Here is a 24,144-nt window from a genome sequence, read left to right on the forward strand (position 1 = left end):
TAGACTGTGAGCTGCTTCATGGAGGGACAGTGTCTTAATCACTTGTATCCCCAGCACTGAGTGTCTCACAGTATGAATAAACACAGTGAGGTTATTATAGATTGATATCATTAAAAGTTACCTTGTAATAATGAAATGATGAGTAGACTTGAAACTCTCTTAGCAATCTGGGGACAGATTGAATTGATGAAGAATAGACTCGAAAATTTTCTTAGTTGCAATCTAGAAATAACTTGTTTTAGCATCTAGAAGCTCTTTTTGAGTCCCCACCCAGGAGTTTTTAAATAATTTAGTTAGCCTACTGGGTGCCTCCTACCTGCAATGGAATATGCTAAGTCTTTGGAAGATTTGGTGATGGATCTTAAGGAATTTGCCATGAATATGGAAAATGGTATCTGTCCAACACACCTGGACCAGGAACTGTATTGTAGGATAAAGTGTGATAAGAGATGTACAAACGAAATTGATGGTATGGAAGTGAAGAGACATTTAATCTGATGTAAAGATATACTATTCATTCATTTTAGTCGTTCAGTACATACACACTGAGCCTTTAGTATGTATCAGGCACTGTTCTCTGCAGGATCATTGCAGTGAATAAGATATGGAACTTCCAGTTTAATGTGAATGTGTGTGTGTGTTTGGAGTGGAGGAAAGGTAGGTAAGGAATAGTGGGGAGGGACAAAGACAATAATTAATAAACAATAAATAACTAAGCTTTGTTTAAAGAGAATGGTCAGATAGTAGAGATAAGCATGGAAAAAGTAAAGACAAATCTAGTGAAATAGGAAAGGAAGGGCTTGTTAGAAATAATGGTATAAAAGAATTAGGTCCAATAAAGGGAAAACAAGAAAATAGGAAGGTGACACATACCAAGGGAGAAAGAACAAGAAAAAAATGTTAAAAGATCTGTACTGGGGTAAAAAACGAAAATGACTATGTCACAATCAGTGATTAATATTTTAGTCCTCTGATCTCTCATATGTTTCATAAATGGAAATCTATGATTCTTGATTTTTATTTCTCCATTTAGAGTCATAGCAGTCTCCCTATTACTGTTTAATCCCTTACTTTAGGTTCCTTTTAAAAACTCTGAAATAATTACATGTTTACATTGATTTTAAGACTTTTTTGATTTATTATATATCGATACATGTCATATGATATATACAAAACAAGAAAAAATAGAACTTCATGTCATATGGTAAATAGTCTTGTATAGGAACAGAGAATGATTGATGATTCTTTACAATACTAATTACCTTAAGAGTATATGCTTTGGTATGAAAAATGCTCAGTGCTGATGTGTTTAGAGAAAATTGATGGCATTTTTTTTTATTGAAGGTTAGTTGACATACAATATTGTATTAGTTTCAGGTGTACAACATAGTGATTTGACAATTCTATACATTATTCAATGCTTATTGCCATTTGTAGTCACCATAAACATTTTCACAATATTGTTGAGTATATTGCTTGTGCTATCCTTATACTTTTCATCTCTTTGACTTATTTATTTTATAATTAGATGTTTGTATTATAATCCCCTTTATCATTTTGCCCATCTTCCCACCCACCTCTCCTCTGGCAACCACCAGTTTGTTCTCTGTATTTGAGTCTGTTTGGTTTGTTTGTTGATTTGTTTTGTTTTGTTTTTTGGATTCCACATATAAGTGAAATCACATGGCATTTGTTTTCCTTTGTCTGACTTCATTTACCATAATACCCTCTAGGTCCATGCATGTTGCCACAAATGGCAAGATTCACTCTTTTCTATGGCTGAATAGTATTTCCTTGTATGTAAGTATGTATATGTATATATATATACACACACACGTGCATGTATAACTTATATATATTTATATACTGCATCATATATATACCACATCATATATACCACATTTTCTTTATCCATTCATCTATTAATGGACACTTGGGTTGTTTTCATATTTGGCTATTTTAAATAATGCTGCAATAGACACAAGAGTACATATATCTCTTTGAATTAGTGTTTTCGTTTTCTTTTTTAAAAAAATATTTTATTTATTTGTTTGACAGAGAGACATAGTGAGAGGGAACACAAGCAGGGGCAGTGGGAGAGGGAGAAGCAGGCTTCCTGCTGAGAAGGGAGCCGGATATGTTATCCCAGGACCCTAGGATCATGACCTGAGCTGGAGGTAGATGCTTAATGACTGAGCCACCCAGGTGCCCTGTGTTTTCATTTTCTTCGGGTAAATACCCAGTAATGGAATTACTGGATCATATGGTAATCCTGTGTGGTTTTTTTTTTTTAAAGATTTTATTTATTTGTCAGAGCGAGTGAGAGCGAGCACAGGCAGACAGAGTGGAAGGCAGAGTCAGACGGAGAAGCAGGCTCCCTGCGGAGCAAGGAGCCCGATGTGGGACTCGATCCCAGGACGCTGGGATCATGACCTGAGCCGAAGGCAGCTGCTTAACCAACTGAGCCACCCAGGCATCCCGGTAATCCTGTTTTTAATTTTTTGAAGTATCTCCATACTGTTTTCCACAGTGGTTGCACCAATTTACATTCCCACCAATAGTGCATAAGGAACGGTTTTCTCCACATCTCCACCTGATGATATTGCTTATCTTTTTGATACTAGTTATTCTGATGAGGTGATGTCTCATCGTAGCATTTATTTTTAATCTACAACTCTGCTTTTATTTTTACAACTTTAAAATTTGTCATAGAGCTCTGTTGTGTTTTTTGAGAATCAAAACAAGTTTGGAAAAAGGAAGTAAAAATTCTTAATTCTCAATATACTTCCTGTCCTTATATTATTCCTGATTCATTTAAGGTACAGTTTTCGTTAGTTGTTGTTTTTTTTTTTTAATTTTATTATTTATTTATTTATTTATTTATTTTAAAGTAAGTTATTGTTATTTTAATTTTAACTGGAAAAGAAATCATGCAGGTTTGGATAAACCTGAAACACCTAGATATATTGAGTTAAATATATCTTAAGTGGATAGCAGAGTTTGCAAGGAAGTAAGGGATCCCCTCTTGGGTCAACCAAAAAGAGATCTAAAAATCAGATTTTATAGTTTTTTGAAATTGCTATTTAGCAAAGAAACACATAAAAAAAAAACCCAATAGACTAAAGATGATGGATTTAACCTGTAAAAGGAACAGATGATTTAGAAGTTTGGTCTGAGGATCACCAGTATCACCTGGGTACTTGGCTGGAACTTTAGAATCTCAGGCTCCACGAGAGATCTACTGAATCAGAATCTGCATTGCAGCAGACTCCCAGGTGTTCCTATGCATAATAATGTTTCTGAAGCACTAGTTTATATGACATCATAGTTGAGGGATACTAGGCAGATTTCTCCTGACTGCCATTTTCCCACTCATTTTAGTATCTAAAATTTCATTTTTTGGGGCGCCTGGCTGGCTCAGTCAGTTAAGTGTCTGCCTTCAGCTCAGGTTGTGATCTGGAGTCCTGGGTTCGAGTTCTGTTGTGGGGGGGGTCCTTGCTCAGTGGTGAGTCTGCTTCCCCTTCTCTCTCTGCCTGCCTCTCTGCCTACTTGTGATCTCTCTTTCTCTGCAAACAAATAAATAAAATCTTGAAAAAAAAAGGTAAATGCTAGTTTAACTCAGCAGATGATTCTAGGTTGACAACTGTAATTATTTTACTTCAGTATTTGAAGATATTGTTTCATTGACTTCTGGTTTCTTTTGTTGCTACTGAGAAAGTCAGCTGCCATTCCTTTGTATACTTTTTTTTTTTTAAGATTTTTATTTATTTATTTGACAGAGATCACAAGTAGGCAGAGAAGCAGGCAGAGAAAGAGGGAACCAGGCTCCCTGCTGAGCAGAGAGCCCGGTGTGGGGCTCCATCCCAGGAATCCCGAGGTCATGACCTGAGCCGAAGGCAGAGACTTAACCCACTGAGTCACCCAGGTGCCCCTGTATACTTTTTTAACATTTCAGAACCTTTGTTTTTCTTTTATCTTCTCTAAATTTCACTATAATACCTAGATGTGAATTTATTTTGTTTCTTTAGGGTATAGTTCCTGGGCTGGAATTGCTGTGTCATAGAAAATGTTCTTTTTCAGCCTTTCCAGATAATGCCAAATTCTTTTCCAAAACAACTGCCTTAATTCACACTACTGAGTTCTTACATCTTTATATAGCATTATGTTACATATATTTTTGCTTGCTTATTTAGTAATAAATAACTTTGTTAACAAATAGAGGAAGACTGCTTCTCAGTGTCCCAAATAAGAAAGGAAAAATTCAAATTGTATGTTATTCATCTTTTTTTTTTTTAAAGGTTTTATTTATTTGTCAGAGAGAAAGCACAAGTGCACAAGCAGGGGGTACGGCAGACAGAGGGAGAAGCAGGCTCCCCACTGAGCAAGGAGCCCAATGTGGGATGCATTGGAGGACCCTGGGATCATAACCTCATCCAAAAGCAGGTGCTTAACCAACTGAGCCACCCAGGCATCCCTGTCATTCATCTTAGATAAAGAAAGGGAGGCAACTCATCTCAAAGGAAACAATGACAAAATAATTTTTTAAGGCATTTAACCTGAATCAGGCTTTTTTTTTTTTGGTCTGATCTTTTTCAATTCCCTTGAAAACAAATAAGCTTTGTTGAAAAAAACCTTTCTGATACGTGTCCTTTTGTGTTTTAAACTTTTTACTTACTATCTTACAAGATGAACTTATTCATTAGTTTAGAACTTGGTAAGGAATTAGGAGTCTTTTCTAATCTTTGGACCCAAGCTCCCTAAAACAGTTTTTAGTTCTTTTTGGTACTTTTTCAAATGTGCCTACTCCTACATATATGAGTACCTATGGAATTTTTATGGACTCTGTTCCTTCTTTTATCACAGTAATACTTTTATTTTCTTTTCAAAATGAAAGAAAGTTTTTATCTGATTCTAAAATTATCATTTTTTTCTGATTCTAAATATAATAATGTTTAGGGTAATTTTAATGTCTCTAGTTGATCTCAGCACTTAAAACACCACCTGCATTCTTGTCACTTCTTATGGAGAATGACTTCTAGGCCATTTTAGACAACGAGTTATTTGATATTCTGTCTTTTTAGTTGTTGGAGTTGTTGTTGGTGTTTTATAGTATTTTGGAGGTAGGAGATGCTACAATTTCATATGTTTTCTGTTTATACTTTTAGGAGGCTTTAAAATAAAATAATGTAATGTAAATAAATGTAAAATAAAACCTGTTAGACACAAAGTCCTAAAAGCTCATTTTCTTTTATTTGTTTTTATAAGGAGATAATTAGCGACTATTAGTATCATGTGCCATGTTAACCCCATATTCTTGAAAACTACTATTAAGATATCTATCAATCTTACTGTTTAACATACTTAAAAACAATTGGTACATTTTCCCAGTCTATTTTCTTCCAGTTTGTCTTCATTCATCACAGTGGGGAGAATAACTGCTTCTGCAGGGTGTACCACAATTCTTCATGAATCCAGTACAAATAGCACATTACCGTGTTCATAACTGAGAGGATTATACCTATTGTCATCTGAAGAGAAGAATAAAGTTAGAATAAAATGTTCCACCTTGGTGGCTCGGTCCCTTGACCCCCTGACTCTTGATTTCAGCTCATCTTGGATTCCCACTCTGCGTTGGAGTCCTGAGTGGGGCTCTGAGCACAGCAGGGTGTCTGCTTGAGGATTCACTCTTCCTCTACCCCTCCCCCACTCATGTGGGCACTTCCTCTCTCTCTCTCAAATAAATTAATTAATCTTAAAAAATGTTCTGCACTCAAGGTACTTTTATTTAAGGAATAAACAAAGCTGTTTTCCCCCTTATTTTAAATGTGTAGAATATGGACATTATTAGTATTTGCTTTTTTTTATGTCATTCAACAAATCTGATTTAACATAAAACCAATTTGAGGTAATTTAAGGAAATCCTTATAGAGATATTGTAACTATGTTTATATTAATTACACTAGCCTTTATGTAATATTTCCAACTCTGATTTTGTTTGCTCCTTTCTCCCCCTCCCTCCTAATTCTGATTTACTTATGACTTTCTTAAAGGCAGGTGTTGTCTTAAGTATTAATGTTTTCACAACTGATGAAAATCTAAGAATACATAGTATATATAGTCGTAAGGTACATAAGAGAGCAAAGTAACTCGGATAGCCTTTATTGTTTTTTTGTGTGTGTGTTTAAGTTTTATCTGAGTACATAATATTCACGATATTCAAAATTCAGAGGATATAAAAGCATACACAATAGGGACAGTTTTCCTCCCATTTCTGTGTCCTAGCCACTCAGGTATCCCCAGAGCAATCAGGGTTACAAGTTACATCCGTGGTGTTCTACAGGTGTTTATATGTGATGATCCTCCATTATTTAAAACATAAGGTCAAAGAACGTGAATGGACTTTTGAAGACACCTCATTTTGAAGCAGAAGCAGGACCAGAATCTAGGTTTCCTGGCATTCTAATTCATAACTTTTGCAATCTTCACACTAAGCCACATTGCCTCTTTTAAGTGGCTAGTTGGCAACTGGTTAATCAGTGCTGTTGTTCCAGTCTAGGCCATTTAAGTTTCAAAGTAGTTTGGTTTAAGACTGGAATACCTGGTATGCAGGTTAATCAGAAGGGCAGTAGGGGGCGGGTTTCTTTGGCTCGCCAAAAGGAGGCTAGGGTTTTAAAAGGCTGACCTAGGGCTTAATCACACGGTTTGACTTTTGCTGAGTCCCAGGGATGGCGCGTGTCAGGCCCAGAATGCTTACGTCAGCACGGCTCCGAGCCGGGCGTCTGGGTACTCGCTTTCAGCCTTCGGGCGCTGGCATCTTTAAAGCGACCCGGACTCTATTTAAGGCGTTGGTGGGTCTCGGTCCCAACATCCGGACTTCAGCCTCCGCACCGTGTAGAGGGGATGAGGTTTCATTCTCGCCCCTACAGCCGGTCGGGTGAGTGTGGTGCAGGGAAGAGATTCGTAGGTGCCAGAGCCAGCCCCGCCCAGGGGCAGCCCGCCAGCTGGGTCTCGGGCTGTCTAGTCCCAAAGCCAGAGTGGACCAAGGCGGCCGGCCCTGTTCGCTCGGTACGGTCCCCTCCAGACCCCACGGCCTCCACTCCTGGGAGCAAATGGTAGGGGGTAGGCTTCCACAGCCAGTCCCCTCGGCCAGCCTGCTCGTTCCCCTGACAAAAAGCGGATCCTTCAGCGGCGCTGCAGAAGCCCGCCCTACCCATCTCTTCCCTTCACGGGAAGACGGATCACGCGGCCAAGAACGCGACTCCACGAACTGGGCTTTTTCCCCGGCCAGCTGGGGCAAGGAGCGAGACGCTGGGTTAGAGTGGGAAGGGGCCTTAGCAAACAGGTCTGTGGGCCAATGGCTTTTCTCTGTCTTCTGGTGCCGGCCAATGAGGCGTTTGGGGCGGGACTTCCGTCTAGCCTCGGTGTTGTCGTCCCTGCTCGGATTCCGGCTGCGGGGGTCGGTGCGGATATTCAGTCATGAAGTCGGGGTAGGGACTTCTCCCGCAGCGACGCGGTGGGCGAGCCTATTGGGATTGCCGGGTCGGGCTTCCAGGTAAGCGCCTCTCTGGACTCTCGGTAGCGGGGCAGGGGATTGTCCCTCTCAAGGCCTGGCGGGGAGAACACACCCCCTCGCCGGCCCTCTGTGGCAGCCCCGCTGCCGGGAGAGCTTTTTGCTGCTCCTCCCCAGGCTGGGTGCGGAGGAAATAAGGTTTTTTGCAAAAGATTAAAAAACAAAAAACTCTCTGTCCTCGGAGGGCCGCTTCCCGTTCTCCCCCACCCCCGCCCTTTGAGTTTGTATGTCACTAAAGTTGGATTATCTGTTTTGCTTCTCACCTTCCCATTCTGCGGTGGCAGGACCCTGGGAAGATGTTGGGAGGGCTTTTCTGGTCAAGTACCTGCCGCCAAGTCCCGGGGCAAAATCACTTAAGTTGCGGGGGACTGTGTAGCCTTTGAAAAAAGGAGGGCAGTCACCTCCTTTCCTTATAATCTTCCTTCCCCCGCTGGAAGCTCAGGTTGAAGGTGGGACCTGACTCTACTAGGGACATATTCCATTCCCTCTCCTCTCAAAGGCAGCTGCTCTGCCAGGGCACTTAACGGAGTTGACCCGCACTGATGGAAGAACTCTGTCCCAGTGAAGGAGTGGGCAGACACTGAAGCCAAGCGATCCCAGAAGCACTCAGGCAACTTTAGTTGCAGCCACTGAGTGTTTTCTGCTAGTTTTGGTGAATTCCTTTATTTTTTGTCTTAACCTGGCAGTAGTACATTTCCAAAATTACTGTTCCATCCTCCTTTTCAGCACCGTGGGCAGCTGCTCAGGTCCATTTCTTTTGCCCCAAACTTGCCTGAATGTTAAATGTTCCTCAGTGATGCAGCAGGAACAGTGAAAACGAACGCATTCCTTTCAACAATGATCTGTTGTTCTCCAAGGAGAACATCTGCAGTTTTTGATACACTATAAATAAGTAAGATGGGTATGCCTCCAAAGGGTTGTACTAGAGAAGCAGATCAATTCAAGATTTAAGGATGGGCTTTCAGGGGTTTAATCTTTAAGTTTAAGGACTGTTTTTAATTAATTGAGGAGATGAGTTCTATTGAAGGGAGACAAAATTGGACTTGTAGCAGTGAAAAAGAATTTTAAACAGAAGGTAAAAAGTGTAGTGCAGTGCTGTAGTTTGGACTCCATGAGGGTTTAATGGATTTTGGAATCCATTTAGTGCATTGACATTAACATTAGAAAGAAAAAAAAAATAAGAGGACATCCTATGGAGTAAGACTAAATATTTTATGAAGGTTTTGTTTCAGTTTAAAAAAAATCTGTATATGGGGCACCTGGGTGGCTCAGTGGGTTAAGCCTCTGCCTTCAGCTCAGGTCATGATCCCAGGGTCCTGGGATAGATTCCTGGGATAGATTCATGCTCTCTGCTCAGCAGGGAACCTGCTTTTCCCCCTCCCCCACTACGTCTGTCTTTCTGCCTACTTGTGATCTGTCAAATAAATACATAAAATCTTTAAAAAAATCTGTATATGAAAAGGAAGCTGTGAATGTATACCATATTATTGTGGATTATGGCAAAACAGTGGATCCCAGATTTTGTTGAGTCCCGCCTTCAGCCCTGCCACTTAATAATTCTGTGACATTACCTGTGAATAAGGGAAGAATGTTAGGAAGTTATTTGAAGTAAAATGTCTTTCATGTAGTTAAGCCTCAAAGTTTTTGTTTTCTTTTTTTTTGTTGTTGTTGTTTTGTTTTTGAAATGATTGGGTGGAAGCCTGAATATTTCAGTGTCAGAAATGACAACTGTTTTATTAATATGTATATTTTACCTTGTCTTTATTTGAAACCAGCTAGCATGCTTTCTCCATGTATAATAGTAAATCATGTGGACATAATTTTTGGCTTGTGAGGTTTAATCCTGAAGGGTTTGGAGTAAGTTCTTACCTCTCCTTGTTTAAAGCTTATTTTTCTCAAGCATTTTGAGAGGAGCCTCAGCTGTTCCTAGAATTCAACATCCTTCTTTTGATAGATTTTTCAAAAGTTTGTCAGGCACTAACTTTAACAAAGTTAAGGCAGGATAAGGGCATGATTAGTTTATATTTTTTAGTTAAAGCATTTTATGTTTTCTAGTTCTTGCCATTAAGATGTATAAAATGAAGTGGCATGGTCAGAGATGCTGGTATACTTCATGTTGCTGTGACCTAAGAATGTTTGATATTGAGATAAAAAGTGTCGTTTTGGACATTTTAAAACCTGGGAGTTAATAATGTTTAGCAGAAGGCAAATGATTTGAGTCAAAAGAGTACTTTGTATCATTTGACATATTACTACCATATGGCATTGCATATGGTAGTTTCATATGACCTTAAGAAGGGAAGAAAGCTAGTAAGTATTTTCTCAAAAGAGGAAACAGAACTAATAGTCAAGTGAATTTCTTTTAATAAAGAATGGTTTAATAATTGTTTAAAAACTAGTGTATTCTGCAAATACTTGCGACTATATCTAAACCACATTGTTAAGCTTTACAAAGCTTTTACCTAAAAGTTGATTTGGAAACAATGAGGACATATAATTAGTATTGTCAGTTTACAGATTATAACATATAAATAACAACAACAGTAGTAATAGCTAACACTGAGTTTTTTCACTATGGGCCAAATATAATTCTAGGGGCTTTACACTATGTCGTATAATGATAAGTAGTACAGTTATCTCCTTATAGAAGAAGAAACGAAGACCTTACAAATACATAGGCGTTCACACAGATTTTTAGTGGAGTAACTGGAATTTGAACCTAGGCATCCATGGACAAAAGAGCGTGTCCATTTTGTGCCATGTTTTATTAAAAAAAAAAAAAGAAAGAAAGAAAAAGGAATGCTGGGGCACCTGGGTTGGCTCAGTTGGTTAAGCATCTGACCCTGGAACACCTGGGTAGCTGTCTGTTAAGCATTTGCTTTCGGCTTGGCTCATGATCTCAGGGTCCTTACTTGGCAGGGAGTCTGCTTCTCCCTCTGCCTGCTGTTCCTCCTGTTCATTCTTTCTCTGACAACTAAATAAATAAAATCTTTTAAAAAAGTCTTTTGATTTCAGCTCAGGTTATGATATCAGGGCTGTGAGATTGCGATCCAAGTGGAGCCTGCTTAAGATTCTTCCCCTTGGGACACCTGGGTAGCTCAGTGGGTTAAAGCCTCTGCCTTTGGCTCGGGTCATGATCCCAGGGTCCTGGGATCGAGCCCTGCATTGGGCTCCGCTGGGAGCCTGCTTCCTCCTCTCTCTCCCTGCCTGCCTCTCCCCCAACTTGAGGTCTCTGTCAAATAAATAAAATCTTAAAAAAAAAAAATTCTTCCTTCCTCTGTTCCTCCCTTCCCCTCTCCCTTCCTAAATAAAATATAAAAGAAAAAAACCAAACAAACAATGCTATGGGCTTATTTTGGATTCTTGCTTGTTTAGATGATCTTGGCTAAGTTCCACTGGCCCTCTGTTTCCTCAGTTCCTTCTTCAAAAATACAGTATTAAGCCATTATGTTTTTGTGGGGATTAAGACAATTTGTAAAGGACTGGACAGAATATGTTCAACAACTCATACATACCTCAGCCTTTTTTCTTTTATGTTGAGGATATGCTCATTTGAAAGGTTATTAGCAGTTGGAGGAGGGTGGGAGAAGAAAGATAGTTCTTCATAAGGATGCTACCCAAGCACAGAGATTAGCGATAGGAAAGCAGAGATTTGCCAGAGTTGTATGTTTAAGGAAAAGGCTGGTAAAGGTAGATTGATATAGAGTATGGAAATCTTAAATGCCATGATAAGGATTTTATATATGATTCTAAGTTGAAAAGAAGCCCTCTTTATAGATAAGAATCTGAAACAGAAGTGGAGTGAAGGAGTTTAAGCCTGGAGGTAGGAATACCATGGAGTTTAATTATAGTAGTTGAGGCAAGAAGTGATGATGGTGGGGTTGTAAGGAATGGTATAGATTTGGAAGATGTTGACATCAACATTGGGAACTGACCTGACTATGGGCCTAAGACAAATTTGGGGGAGAATAGAGATGTTATTTATGAATTAAGGAGATTATGATGAAGAACAGGTTCTGGGGAAGGGAAGTTAGAAGGAGAATTTATGATAGGGATTTTAGTTTCAGTGCTGAGGAGTTTTTTGGTTGTTTGGAAATGTACAGTGGGAGCTGGGAGTTTTGTATACTCCATAAAAAGGGAAAAGCCCATTGTGAGGAGGTGATCTAAGGCAATCCCCCTTCTGTGGTCAGTTTCATAGGAGTGATGTAACTCCTGAAGGTCCTCAGAAATGCAGATTTCTCGCTGGATAGTGATGTACCCACTGTTTTTCCTGTAAAATTTTGTGTCCTGGGATAGTAGTAGAAGGAAAAACTTTGGAAACCTAGCAATGCTCACACTTAGTGTTTGAAAAGAGAAGCAATCTTTGCCCTCATGGACCTTATCTTCTAGTGGGACAAATAAGGTCTATTTTAATAATAGAATGTAATTAGGTCTTTCTTATACTATTTATTTATAAAATCATAATTTTTTGAAAGACTTTTTTTTTTATTTTAGAGAGAGCCTGAGAGGGGAGAGGACTAGTGGGACAGGGACAAGCTGACTCCATGCTGAGCGCAGTGCCCAGGGGCAGGGCTTGATCTCATGATCCCAAGATCATCACCTGAGCCAAAATCAAAAGTGGGGCTTTAACCAACTGAGCTACACAGGTGCCTCAAAGCATAATTTTAAATAAGAGTATTATATCAGATTGTAACTAATACTGTAGAGCACTTTGAAAGAAGGGACTGTTATTCTTACTCGTGTGTCTCCCCATTTCCCCTTCGTCTCAATGGAATGGCTTAGATCTATTTAATATACAATTACAGGTATTCATTAAATGTTTTAAATGTTTATGGTAGGGAGATGGAATTGTGTAAAGGTAGGGGCCAGATCTTAAAGGAATCAGCTAAATGTAGCAAGTATTAAGGACCCAAGTACTCACTAGAGTGACGATTGGGAAAGAGAAGTATGCTGTGAATAGCACTGCCTTGCTTGCCTAGGAGGTTGAAATGGAAATAAGATTATATTGTAGTTGTAAGCATCAACATTAATGCAATCTGGATGTACCAAACTTGCCCACTAATTAGCTGGTTGACTATATATAACTATAACTTTCTGTTCATTTCCTCATTTATAAAATGATGTTGGAATTTTTTAAAGAAAAAATTTACTTTTAAGACTTATAAAATATTTATTGCTGTAATGTTTTATTTTACTAATGAAGATAAAATAGAGCTGATCCTGTGCTTCCACTGTATAGTAATCAGACTAAATATATACTTAATGAAGTAGATATTTTAAAAAAAGGGGTCTATAAATTTAATGTTATCTAGTTATGTTACTAATATGACTGCATTATAATTTTAAGAAATAAAGCAAAATGTGGCCTAATTAGTTTCCTTTTTTGCTATTATGTAAGAAAACTAAGCCACAATATTTTAGACTCTAATAATGGTTCTTAATAGTTATTCATACTTTCATACTTGAATTTTATAACAGCCTTTGATTTCTTGCCAGGTGCTAAGTATGTAAATCAGGAAAGGTATAATCCCTAACTTCAAGGAGTTTAAAGATAATGGGAGTGATGAACAATTAGTTTTGTTACCTTGTGGTGACATAGAGAAGGCACTTACAAAATGAGGGTCTATGAGAAGAAATTTACATGGTTAGAGAAGGACTGAGGAGCAATGAATGGCAAGGGACAAAGCTGGAGTCTGTTTATGAAAAACTTTCTCTGCTAGGCTGCAATTTAGTTTTGAACTTTATTCTGAAAGTTACTTAATCTGTTAATGAATTTTATGCAGGAAGTAACCTGGTTAGGCATTTGCATATCTACCTTTACATTCCTCTTTTTTTTTTTTTTTTGTTAATTAACATATTTGTTTCAGGGGTACTGGTCTGTGATTCATCAGTCTTACACAATTTACAGCAATTCCCATAGCATATACCCTCAGTGTGATACACACGGAGGATATGTTATTTCAGTGATAGTCTTACTTGAGGAAGTTAGTCTTTTAACTCTTTTAGTCTTCAGTAAAATCTGAGGGCCAGTGCTTTTAGGGTATCTGTAACTATGTAATATTTGGATATTAGAACATTTATATGTTCATAGCCACATTAATATAAATTAGAAAAAAAGCAACTGAAATTTTGGGATACTGTTCTTATTGAAATAAGAGAACTTCTGGTCAGCTCTAAGAATTTGATTTAGAATCATTTCTTAAAGGGCTAGAAATTTGTTAAAGTTTGACTGAATGTGACTGTAGTTACACTTTAAGGAGGGAATGGACTTCCAGGGAGAAATACCACCTTGTGATAGGTGAATATTTCTAAATCAAGTAATGAGAGAGAGTAAGTAGGACTTGAATTTTTACTTTGCTTTCTAAAGACCTTATAGGGATGCCTGGGTATCTCAGTCAGTTAAACATCTAGCTTCAGTTCAGGTCATGATCCCAGGGTCCTGAGATTGAGTCTGGCATCATGCTTTTTGCTCAGCAGGGATCCTTCTTCTCCCTCTGCTGCTCTTCCTGCTTGTGCTCTCTGACAAATAAATAAAACCTATAAAGAAAAAAACTCATAAAATGTTGAAAGATACTTTATTGGCCTAGTTACTGTGCTTGTAATTTACATGTTCGACTTTCAAAAAAGAACTGCTTGTAATCATCCAACACTTACTATAAATAATAATGCCTTAAAATTTTTTGAGGTGAAATTCATATAACCTGAAATTAACCATTTTAAAGTAAATAATTAAGTGGCATTTCATACATTCACAGTGTTGTGCAATGACCACTTCTGTCTATTTCTAAAACATTTTTATCACTCCAAGTTGAAATGCTATACCCATTAAGCAGTAATTCCCCATTCCCTGCTGCTCCTACCGCCTGGTGGCCACTGATAGGCTTTCTAGTTCTCTGGATTTACTGGATGACTCCTATTTGTTATAGAAATTTCATAGAAATGAAATTATACCATGTGTGACCTTTGTGTCTGGCATACTGTTTTCAAGGTTCTGCCCTGTTGCTGCATCAACCTTGTCATATGTGTATCCTTTTTACATCTAAGTCATTGTTATTGTATATATATATGCTTTATCTGTTCATCTGTTGTTGGACACTTGAGTTCTTTTCTGCTCCTTGGCTATTATGAATATTATTGCTGTGAACATTCATATATAAGGATTTGTATTGAGAATCGGTTTTCATTTCTTTTGGGTATATGTCAGAAGTGGAATTGTTGGGTCATCCTATGTTTAGCTTTTTTAAGGACTCACCAAACTGTTTTCCATAGTGGCTGAACTATTCTTCAAACCCACTGGCAGTGTATGAACGTTCCAATTTTTCTACATTGCTACCAACATTTGTTCTTATCCATTTAAAAATTAATGTTATTGACATCCTTGTGGGATGAAGTGGTATCTCATTGTGGTTTTGATTTGCATTTCCCTAATGACTAATGAGATTGAGCATCTTTTTATGTGCTTGTTGGCCCTTTGGATATTATCTTCTCTGGAGAAATGTCTGTTTAAGTTTTTTGACCATTTTTAATTGGGTTTGTCTTTTTATTATTGAATTGTAAATGCTTTCCAGATCTAGATTCTTAAAAGATACACTATTTAAAGCATTTTTTCCTAGTCTATGAGTTGTCTTTTCACTTCTTTTTTTTTTTTTTAATTTTATTTATTTATTTGATAGACAAAGATCACAGGTGGGCAGAGAGGCAGGCAGAGGGTGGGGGGAGCAGACTCCCTGCTGAGCAGAGAGTGCGATGCTGGGCTCATCCCAGGACTCTAGGATCATGACCTGAGCCGAAGGCAGTGTCTTAACCCACTGAGCCACCCAGGTGCCCCGTCATTTCATTTCTTGATAATGTCCTTTGATGCATAAAAGTTTTTAATTTTGATGAAGCCCAATTTATTTTCATTTCTCTTGCTTTTTATACCCTAACTAAGATTCCATGGCTGAACCTGAGGTCATGAAAACTTGCTTATAGGAGTTCTGTCATTTTATCTCTTATATTTAGGTCATTGAACCATTTTGAGTTAATTTTTATATTTATTTTGAGTTTGGGGTACAACTTCATTGTTTTGAATGTGAATATCCAGTTGTCCAGTACCACTTGAAGGGACTATTATTTTCCCATTGAGTGGTCATAGCACCTTTGTCAAAATTCAAGTGGGCATAGATGTAGGAGTTTATATCTGGACCTTACTTCCTGTTTCTTCATTCTTTATGTCTATCCATAAGCCCATTCCACACTATTTTAGTTATTGCAGTTTTATGGTAAGATTTTAAAATCAGGAAATGTGAGTCCTTTAGCTTTGTTCTCAAAACACTTAGCAAAAGTGTTATGACTATTTGGGACTTCTTGTAATACCATATGAATCTGAGTTGACTTCCATTTCTGCATAAAAGGCTATTGGAATTTTGACAGGGAATGTCTTTGATCTGTGAATTGCTTTCAGCAGTATTGCCATCTTAACAATACTTAGTCTTCCTATATACGTGGCATATTTTTCTATTTATTTAAGTTGTAGATTTTGTTCAGCAATGTTTTATAGTTTTCAGTGTATAAGTCTTTCACCTCCTTGATTAAATTTACTCCTGGGTATTTTCTTCTTTTGGGTATCTTTCTAAATGGACTGGTTTCTTAATTTCATTTTTGGATTGTTCTTTGGGGCTGTGTAGAAACACAGTTGGTTTTTTTGTGTGTAATGTTCATTGCTTTTAATAGTCATTTACTTTATTTTTTACCTATATGAACTAGATCCTATAGATAAGATATATTAAAAAATTAAAAAAAAGTAGAACATAAAAGAATTTTTATTTTTCTGATGTGAGTTTATGCTACATATGAATTGTTTGGGATCTCCTTCCAGCATAGTGTTGAATGATTTTCTAATTCTGCTAGTGAATTCCTGGTATTCTGTTACACATGGCCATTATAATAGAAGATAGAACATTTTATTTTCTTTAAGCTTTTGGAGGGGACTTAGTTGTGATGTTACAGAGAAAGCCTTAGGGATAAACCAGACTTATCACTGAATTTGGTTTAGAGATCCATGAGTAATAAAAATAAGATTGGAATGGAAGCTGATGTGAGTATATAAATTATCATTAATACACATCAGTTTACTTTTCTCAGTTTTTCTTGAAAGTTTTCAAATACTTAGCCTTAAAATTTTATGAATAGACATATTTTCAACTTCACAAGTAATTACAATACAATAATCAGATCATCTGGAAAGGCTGGGATTTCATGACACAGACTTGTATTTATTAGCTCTACTACATAAGAGGTGTCATTGAGTAAGTTACTTAAAAATAAGAGCAAATACAAGGCGCTTGCTATATGTTAGGCACTGTTATAAGGACTTTATGTTACTGATCTAAGTCTATTTCTTTATGGAAAGATAGTAAAATCAACCTCTATCCATTATAGTATTGTGAGGATTTTAAAAAATGGCTAAAAACTTAGCCAGAAATGTAATCATTCAATAAACATTAGCTATTTGTGTTCTATAACTTTACCTAACATCAACTAAGATGAGGAAAGGATAATCAGTGCAATGAAATGCACACTGATTTAGAAGTGTAAATAGAACATTATTTCTAGAAGGTAGTCAGGCAATATGTATTAAGTCTTAAATGTTTCTTTGGTATAGTGATTCCACATCTAGGAATTTGTCCTAAGAAAATAATCAGAAATGTGTGAAGATATTTATGTTTATCATAGATTTATTTATAATTGCAATAGTTGGATTAATCTTAATATTAAGAGTTGGGGAATGGTTAGGCAAATTCATGATTGAGCTATATAAGTGGAATAATAAACAATTAGCATATTGTGATAAATTTTATTACAAAGGAGAAATGTTTGATATAACTTTCAGCTAAAAAAGCATATAAGTCATAATATAACATGATACAAATGATTAAAAATACGTGTGGAAAAAATACTGGTTGGGTCAGAGAAGCAGAACCATTGTGAATAAAGTGAATGGTATAAAATAAGGGATTAGATTTTAAGAAATTCTGGCAACTGGTTATGAAGTATATCATAAGGTGGTTGGCTTTTGTACCTTGTATGTTGTATGAGGGTCATTGTGGATTAACTGGGTGGCAGTAAGGAGGAAGAGCTAAACGTGTGGTTGGAAGATCAAGGATATATTAAAAGGAACATGAACTAACTGCGACACACAAGGACAAACACTAATGTTATCTGTGAATATTAACATTATGGTAATCAATCCTTGTCTTCTCTTGTCTCCCCTCTCTTCAACATAGGGCTTGAACTCACCACCCAAGATCAAGACCAGAGCTGAGATCAAGAGTCTGATACTTGGTTGACTGAGACACCCACGCTCCCCTCAATATTTTTTCTTTACACTTTCCAGTGAGCGTTGTTTTTAGCATTAGGAAAAAAACCCAAACATTTTATTAGATGGTAATGTGATGAATAATGTGTAAAGAATAGAGGCTAATTACAAGGGTATTAACTTAAGTCAGTGAACAGTGGAACCAGGATTAGAACCTCGATTCCTATGTTACAACTCTCTTTATAAGTCTTTGCAGTTATACTTTAAGTTAAATTCAATTTGTCAGGGTTTCTGAGAGAAACCACAGTGATTTTAAAAAAAAAAAAAAAGAAAGATTTCCTTACTTATTTTTAGGAAGAGAGAATGAGCTGAGAAGGAGTGGGAGGGGCAGAGGAAGAGTGAGAGAATCCCAAACCGACTGACCACTAAGCCTGACACAGGGTTCGATCTCATGACCCTGAGATCACGATCTGAGCTGAAACCAAGAGTCGGTCACTTAACCAACTATGCCACCTAGGCGCCCCCAAAGTGATTTTTATAGCTGGTAAATTTTCAATCCTCTGTACTAATATTTAGACAAGCCTCAAATAATTTATTTTGAACCTTGGAAGGCATGATTAAAATAAAGTGTTATGCCCCAATAATGGGTCCGTGATTAAAGGAGCGAGACTGATACAAAGCGAAGGTTAAGCAAAGCTTTATTTAGCGCCAAGCATCAAGAATCTAACTGAACGTTCGGGGCTGCACCTCTTACAAGAGAGGGCGACCCTTCTCTGTTTCACAGACTAGCTTTTAAGGGCAAAGGCCATGCAGTCAGGCCTCGCCACGCGTAGGTGGCCAATGAGATTGTAACACACACAGGAAACTCCACAGTGATGCTAGGTGACCAACTGAGTTACAGTTTACCCTAGTAGACATTTGAACCAGCCTATTACACCTTGATTGGGATTGGCACCAAAAAGTCTCCCAAAGGGCGGGGCCCATAATCCTTGGTAACCAGGGAGACAGTATGCATCCCCCTCACTTATCCATGTCTCCACCTGGCCTGACCCACCTTTGTGTCTGGACTTTGTTACCTGAAGCTGGTTTCAGGGACTTGTCTCCAAGTAAATCCCCTGGGGCAAGGGGAGCAGGGACAGTTTCTAAATAGGTCCTTACATAAAGTAATATATATTTTTTATTTTGAAGTAATCCCAAGGTTCCAGAAAAGTTATAAGAATAATATAGAGGGTTTTTTTTTTAATCATTTGAGAGTAAGTTGTTGACCTGATGCTCTGTATCCACCAAATACTTCAGTGTTAGATTCTTACATACAAGGATATTTACCTTGAAGAAATAAATGGCTGGTTTTAGGGCAGAGGCAGAAAACTATAAGATGAGACTGGAAAATCTAGTCAGAAAACAAGGAGGGGCTCAAGAATGATGGAGACCTATCAGAAAGACTTAAAAGCCAGTTTGAGCCAGGTTGGGGACAATTGGGCATCAAAATAATTACTCTAACAGTTTATAACCCATTGAACAAATAGTAACCCATGATTCCGTAATGCTGTAACTTGAAAGTTTGAGAATAGAATACTTACTGTGATAGACAGAACAGTGACCCTAAAGATGTCCACATCCTAATACCTAGAACCTGTGAATATATTCTCTTATGTGATAAAAGGAACTTGCAGATATGGTTAAGGATTTTGGGGGTAGGAAGATTATCCTGGATTATCCAGGTATGGTATTTAGAAGGAAGCAGAAGAGGAGTTTAGGATAATGTGATGTGAAAGGTATCCTCTGCCATTGCTGGCTTTCTAGGTGGAGAAAGGGGACCACAAGTCAGAGAATGTAGGCAGCCTCTAGAAGCTGATAAACTTAACAATCAATTGTATAATTGAAAACACTTCTATTTTAAAGCATACATGGATAATAGTCTAGAATAAAATATGAAATTTGTGTGGCTTTTAAAAATAGGTAATTCGGGGCGCCTGGGTGGCTCAGTGCATTAAGCTGCTGCCTTCAGCTCAGGTCATGATCCCACGGTCCTGGGATTGAGCCCCACATCGGGCTCTCTCAGCAGGGAGCCTGCTTCCTCCTCTCCTCTCCCTCTCTGCCTGCCTCTCTGCCTGCTTGTCATCTCTCTCTGTCAAATAAATAAAAAATCTTAAAAAAAAAAATAGGTAATTCAAAGAGACTGTAGTTGTTCTTTCAGATTCTGTGCCTTAACAACATGCTAATGGTCATATATTTATTTTCCTTTTTCTCCTGTTAAGTGAGAGAAACTGCCTTATTTAAATACTGTCTTGAACAGAAAGTTAACCATGTTAGTTACCAATTTATTGTCTTTCTGCTTCAAACTCCCCCATCAATACCTGCTCCACAATAAAGGACTGGACTCTGAGTGGTTCTCATTTACAAAGAGCAGGATGTTAAGCTTTATCAGACTCTGGAGGGGACAGAGTGCTAGAGGGAACTTAACTAGAGTAAGGGACTTTTTTCCTTCCTTGTTCCTGTTACCTGTGTTTTCCTTTTCTTGCTCTTGTTGCATGGTCCATCAGCAGTGCACATGGTTGAGGACGTCTGGTGATTGATTGCCTTAGCCATGTGCCCAAAATACAGAGGCTCTCCGTGATCTTGCAGCCTCAGTTTAGTCCTGGTAACTACTTTGCCATGGCCCTTCTGAAGTGGATGTCCTGCACCTCAGGCCTCATGCCTTCAGTTCCTTGACTACCTCTGTATATGCGACCACCATTCTTGGCTTGTCTTTACCTCAGGGAATTGTTTCTTGAAGTTCTCTTGACATGGATACTGTGCATTCCAGGCTTTGTGCCTACGGCAGCGTCCTAAGTACCTCTGCACACCTGCCTACCAGCCTCAGCTTGCCGGCACTCCAAAGCCTTGTTCCTACTTGCCTGGCAACATTGGACCAACTCTGGTGAAATTCTCTCTAGTGTGCTGCAACCATACCTTCTCCAATGAGAAACCCTGGCCTTGGAGAGGGGACCAAGGGAAAAAAAGAAGGGGAGAAAAAGGGGAGGGGGAAAAAAGGGAAAAATATTTTCCATCATAGTTAATTACATTCATTTAAAAAAAATAAAAAACTATTGACTTGTAATTGACATAAACTGTACATACTTAAAATGTAGAATCTTTCCTTCTCCTTGCCACCCCTTGTCAACATCTTTATAGTTACTCCGTCAGCGTTTACTAATTACTTCTGTCAAACGTTTAATTTACTTTATAGTTTGTCTCGTAATTGAACCCCTGCTGATAGAAAATTGATCCCTGGAGGGTTCCAGGAGCTAGACCTAAAAATCTGAAGTTTTGGTATTGGTTTGGTCATGTTTTTGGTTGTGAGCACAGTGCTGAGCTCCTTGGCAGTGGAAGTGGGTTGCTAGTAATCCATGGCATCGGAGTTCAGCTGTTACTGTGGTTCATAGTGATTTATTGTTAACTCCTATACATTCCTTGGAGCCCAAATGGCTGCTACTTTTGAACTTCATGGCAATAATCTCTGAAAGGACTATAGCGTGGGAGGGAACATTTTGAACGCTTTACAGAGAGGAAACGACAATTTAACTCTCGGCTTAAGATAGTCCTTGCTTCACACCTTTTTGATTGTACATTTCACTTCACAAAAAATCATTTCATTTTTTAAAATATTTTATTTATTTATTTGACAGAGAGATCACAAGTAGGCAGAGAGGCAGGCAGAGAGAGAGGAAGAGAAGCAGGCCCCCTGCTGAGCAGAGAGCCCGATGTGGGGCTGTATCCCAGGACCCTGGGACCCATGACCTGAGCTGAAGGCAGAGGCTTTAACCCACTGAGCCACCCAGGTGCCCCGAAATCATTTCATTTTTAAATCATGAATAGACTTGTGAAGTGTAAGACCTTATTGCTTTCTTGTTAATTTTTTTTAGTATAAAAGTAATGCACACTTAGAAAACTTGAACAAGTGGAATGGATTTTCGTTAAGATTTCTATGTATTTTCTTTTAGGCTTTTGTTTGGTATACATTATATAAATAGGCTTTTAGAAAAGTCTTGATTATTTTAGTTTTAAAACATGCAGATTTATAAATATAAAGAAAATAAAAACCATATAGAGTTCCACCACTCAGAGTTTATATGCATTAACAAATTGTTTTATAATATTTACTCATTTTTAAAAAATGTACACATAAAATACTTTTAGGGTTAAGGTTTTAATTTTTTTTTTTAAACTATGATTAGGGGGTGGCCACATTCAGAGGCTCTGTAGAAGACAATACTGAGAGGTCATGTGTGCATTCATTTTATGAATATTAAACACATAATACATGCCGTGTACTGTTTAGATACTTGTGATACATTTGTAAATTAAAATTCCTGTTTTGGAGGAATTTACAGTGTTACAGCAAAGATGGATATTAAACCATAAACATAACATTTAAGGAAACTGTAGTATGATAGAAAGTAACAAATATTACTGAGAAGTAAAAAAAAAAAAACCAAACAAACCATAGAGGGGACTAAGAAGTAAGGCATGGTGGGTACAGAGGCAGGTTGCAGGCGTTTGCCAAGGAAGAGTGTGGTATACAGAAAAGAAGGGCAGGAATAGAGCTCTGGGGTGGTATTTTATTTTCATTTTATTTCTTTTAAATTGGTCTCACATCCAGCATGGAGCCCAAAGTGGGGCTTGAACTTGTGGCTCTGAGATCAAGACTTGAGCTGATACCAAGAGTTGGACACTCAACCGACTGAGCCATCCAGGTGCCCCAGGGAGATATTTTAAGGAAACAGTTATCAGGAGGAATGGTTTAACTTGATCTGGTGTCCCATGCTTCTCCACAATTAACATAGTAGGCCAGATTTCATGCTTACTGGGTCATTGGGCATGCTCAGCGTTTTGTTCAGAAATTTTACATAAATTAGGGAGGGTAAGGGGGTGAGATAATGGGTATGGAAATTGGTTCATTTATTCAGTCATTCTCTAGTACATATAGATATTGAGTCCCTAAAATAGGGAAACTGGAATGATAGCACAAATTGATACTTTCCTATACATTTTTATTTGTTTTTGTTTTACTTGGTAAGGTTTTTCTGAGTTTTTTTTTTTTTTTTAGATTTTATTTATTTATTTGACAGATCACAAGTAGGCAGAGAGGCAGGCAGAGAGAGAGAGAGAGAGAGAGAATGAAGCAGGCTTCACGTGGAGCAGGGAGCCCAATGCGGGGCTTGATCCCAGGACCCTGAGATCATGACCCGAGCTGAAGGCAGCAGCCCAAACCACTGAGCCACCCAGGTGCCCCTTTTCTGAGGTTTTGATGAGAAAACAGTCCTGTCAGATACTCAGCAGAGTACCTGGCTTAAAATTAAGTTCTCTACTGATCTGTTTGTAGTGATGGTGTGACTTTTGTGTGAAGCATCCTAAAAAAACATTTTGGTTCAGAAGATTGATACTTTGAAGTATCTACTGAGCATGATATTTTTGATGACCTAGAAAACAACTTCTGCTGTGTTTTCTTAAATGGTTCCTAAGACTCTGATATCCATGAAAGCAATTTCATTGTCTAGTGTCTTTTTCTTGTTTGCTGGGTGGCTTATGGCTGGGTTGGCAACCTATGACAATGGTGACAACGGTGGTATTTGAGGGAATTATGAAGTGTATTTTTGTTAGTATTCCTATTTCTCTTTTTTTTCTACCTCTAATTCGCTCTCTCTACTCCATATCTCTTTGACTTGAAGTTTATGAATAATGACTTGGTATGCTACTTGCCAATATATGAGAACAGTGTTTTCCAAATTTGGTTTGATATAAGGGTTCAATGGGGGATGTTGTTTAAAATTGTTATCACAGGGCCCAGTGATAAGTGCTATTCTGGATTAAAGCATATTTTCCAAACTTCCTTGATGATAAGCAGCTGGAGTACATGTTAATAATATGAGTAATCTACATTACCAGATACCATCTTCTGTCCATTGAAGGAGAAGCTGTAACTGTGGTTGAATATGAGTCTGGATATTAACAGTTGCTTATTTGTTCAGAGGTTAAGCCTCTGCCTTTGGCTAGGGTTATGGTCTCAGAGCCCTGGGATCCAGCCCCAAATCGGGCTCTCTGCTTGGCAGGGAGCCTGCTCCCTCTCTCTCTCTGCCTGCCTCTCTGCCTACTTGTGATCTCGGTCTGTCAAATAAGTAAATAAAATCTTTAAAAAAAAATGGCTAGAATTATAGAAACAGAGTACATTAGACGTTTATGTGTAGTTTTAAGGAATAATGATAATGCAAATTCCCATCTCACACTGCCCAGGTTG

At 38.0% G+C, this 24,144-nt stretch overlaps 1 protein-coding gene across 7 annotated transcripts in view; it reads left to right on the forward strand.

Annotated features, from left to right (window-relative positions):
- Nucleotides 1-24,144, forward strand: part of RNF13 (ring finger protein 13) — a 199,343-nt gene that overhangs the window by 42,299 nt on the left and 132,900 nt on the right. For 2 of the 7 annotated variants that reach the window (XM_082682218.1, XM_082682213.1), the window contains exons 1-2: nt 7,398-7,552; nt 17,836-17,944. The exons of 1 other annotated variant lie outside the window; for it this stretch is intronic. The gene's annotated coding sequence lies outside the window, so the exon portion shown is untranslated. Of the gene's footprint in view, nt 1-6,771; nt 6,935-7,395; nt 7,553-17,835; nt 17,945-24,144 lie in introns of those variants that run through there. 4 more of the 7 variants (XM_082682214.1, XM_082682219.1, XM_082682212.1 and 1 more) reach the window with 4 other exon arrangements.

Source organism: Mustela nivalis (assembly GCF_964662115.1).
Source record: "Mustela nivalis genome assembly, chromosome: 1".
Classification (NCBI taxonomy): Eukaryota; Metazoa; Chordata; class Mammalia; order Carnivora; family Mustelidae; genus Mustela; species Mustela nivalis.